Source organism: Triticum urartu, chromosome 6 (genome assembly GCF_003073215.2).
Source record: "Triticum urartu cultivar G1812 chromosome 6, Tu2.1, whole genome shotgun sequence".
NCBI classification, from domain to species: Eukaryota; Viridiplantae; Streptophyta; class Magnoliopsida; order Poales; family Poaceae; genus Triticum; species Triticum urartu.
This window is the reverse complement of record NC_053027.1, coordinates 506,113,324-506,116,454: the sequence shown is the minus strand read 5'-3', so window position 1 is coordinate 506,116,454 and position 3,131 is coordinate 506,113,324.

Below are 3,131 nucleotides of genomic sequence, written 5' to 3'. Positions count from 1 at the left end.
CATCTTGCCCATGAGGCATGGTTCGCAAGCATCAAGTGATTCATAATCAAGTGATTCCAAAAGCCCATCAGCATGGAGTTTCTTCATCCGCTTTACACCAATATGACCTAAACGGCAGTGCCACAAATAAGTTGCACTATCATTATTAACCATGCATCTTTTGGCTTCAATGTTATGAATATGTGTATCACTACAATCGAGATCCAACAAAAATAGACCACTCATCAAGGGTGCATGACCATAAAAGATATTACTCATATAAATAGAACAACCATTCTTCTATGATTTAAATGAATAACTGTCTCGCATCAAACAAGATCCAGATATAATGTTCATGCTTAACACTGGTACTAAATAGCAATTATTTGGGTCTAAAACTAATCACGAAGGTAGATGTAGAGGTAGCATGCCGACGGAGATCACATCAACTTTGGAACCATTTCCCACGCGCATCGTCACCTCGTCCTTAGCCAATCTTTGTTTAATCCGTAGCCCCTGTTTTGAGTTGCAAATATGAGCAACAGAACGAGTATCAAATACCCAGGCACTACTACGAGCATTAGTAAGGTACACATCAATAACATGTATATCAAATATACCTTTCACTTTGCCCTCCTTCTTATCCGCCAAATACTTTGGGCAGTTCCGCTTCCAATGACCAGTCCCTTTGCAGTAGAAGCACTCAGTCTCGGGCTTAGGTCCATACTTCGGCTTCTTCACTTGAGCAACAACTTGCTTGTCGTTCTTCTTGAAGTTCCCCTTCTTCCCTTTGCCCTTTTTTCTTGAAACTAGTGGTCTTGGTTAACATCAACACTTGATGCTCCTTCTTGATTTCTACCTCCGCAGCTTTAGCATCGCGAAGAGCTTGGGAATTTTCTTATCCATCCCTTGCATATTATAGTTCATCATGAAGCTTTTGTAGCTTGGTGGCAGTGATTGAAGAACTCTGCCAATGACACTATCATCAGGAAGATTAACTCCTAGTTGAGTCAAGTGATTGTGGTACCCAGACATTCTGAGTATATGTTCACTGACAGAACTATTCTCCTCCATCTTGCAGCTATAGAACTTATTGGAGACTTCAAATCTCTCAATTCGGGCATTTGCTTGAAATATTAACTTCAACTCATGGAACATCTCATATGCTCCATGACATTCAAAACGCCTTTGAAGTCCCGATTCTAAGCCATAAAGCATGGCACACTGAACTATCGAGTAGTCATCAGCTTTGCTCTGCCAGATGTTCACAACGTCTGGAGTTGCTCCTGCAGCGGGTCTTGCACCTAGCGGTGCTTCCAGGACGTAATTCTTCTGTGCAGCAATGAGGATAATCCTCAAGTTACAGACCCAGTCCATGTAATTGCTACCATCATCTTTCAACTTAGCTTTCTCTAGGAACGCATTAAAATTCAAGGGAACGGTAGCACGGGCCATTGATCTACAACAACATAGACATGCAAATACTATTAGGTACTAAGTTCATGATAAATTAAAGTTCAATTAATCATATTACTTAAGAACTCCCACTTAGATAGACATCCCTCTAGTCATCTAAATGATCACGTAATCCATATCAACTAAACTATGTCCGATCATCACATGAGATGGAGTAGTTTTCAATGGTGAACATCACTATGTTGATCATATCTACTATATGATTCACATTCGACCTTTCGGTCTCAGTGTTCCGAGGCCATATTTGCATAAGCTAGGGTCGTCAAGTTTAACCCGAGTATTCTGCACGTGCAAAACTGGCTTGCACCCGTTGTATGTGAACGTAGAGCTTATCACACCCGATCATGACGTGGTGACTCGGCATGACAAACTGTAGCAACGGTGCATACTCAGGGAGAACACTTATACCTTGAAATTTAGTGAGGGATCATCTTATAATGCTACCTCCGTACTAAGCAAAATAAGATGCATAAAGGATAAACAACACATGCAATCAAAATAAGTGATATGATATGGCCATCATCATCTTGTGCCTTTGACCTCCATCTCCACAGCACCGTCATGATCACCATCGTCACCAGCTTGACACCTTGATCTCCATCGTAGCATCGTTGTCGTCTCGCCAACTATTGCTTCTACGACCATCACTACCGCTTAGTGATAAAGTAAAGCAATTACATGGCGATTGCATTTCATACAATAAAGCGACAACCACAAGGCTCCTACCAGTTGCCGATAACTTCTACAAAACATCATCATTTCATACAACAATTTATATCTCATCACGTCTTGACCTTATCACATCACAACATGCCCTGTAAAAACAAGTTAGACGTCCTCTACTTTGTTGTTGCAAGTTTTACGTGGCTGCTACGGGCTTCTAGAAAGAACCGTTCTTACCTATGCATCAAAACCACAACAATTTTTCGTCAAGTGTGATGTTTTACCTTCAACAAAGACTGGGCCTAGTCAAACTCGATTCAACTAAAGTTGGAGAAACAGACACCCGTCAGCCACCTGTGCGCAAAGCACGTCGGTAGAACCAGTCTCATGAACGCGGTCATGTAATGTTGGTCCGGGCCGCTTCATCCAACAATACCGCCGAATCAAAGTAAGACATTGTTGGTAAGAAGTATGACTATTATCACCCACAACTCTTTGTGGTCTGCTCGTGCATATAACATCTACGCATAAGCCTGGCTCAGATGCCGCTGTTGGGGAACATTGTATTTCAAAAAAAAAATTACCTATGATCATGCAAGATCTATCTAGGAGATGCATAGCAACGAGCGGGGAGAGTGTGTCCACGTACCCTACTGAAAGCGGAAGCGTTTAGTGACACGGTTGATGTAGTCGAACATCTTCGCGATTCAACCGATCCTAGCACCGAACGTATGGCACCTCCGTGCTTGGCACACGTTCAGCTCGATGACATCCCTTGAGCTCGTGATCCAGTTGAGGATGAGGGAGAGTTACGTCAGCACGACGACGTGTTGACAGTGATGATGAAGTTACCGGTGCAGGGCTTCGCCTAAGCACTACGACGATACGACCAAGGTGTGTAACTGTGGAGGGGGCACCGCACACGGCTAAGAGAATACTTGGTGTGTCTTTGGGGTGCCCCCCTCCCATGTATATAAAGGAGGGGTAAGAGGAGGCCGGCCCTAGAGGGGGCG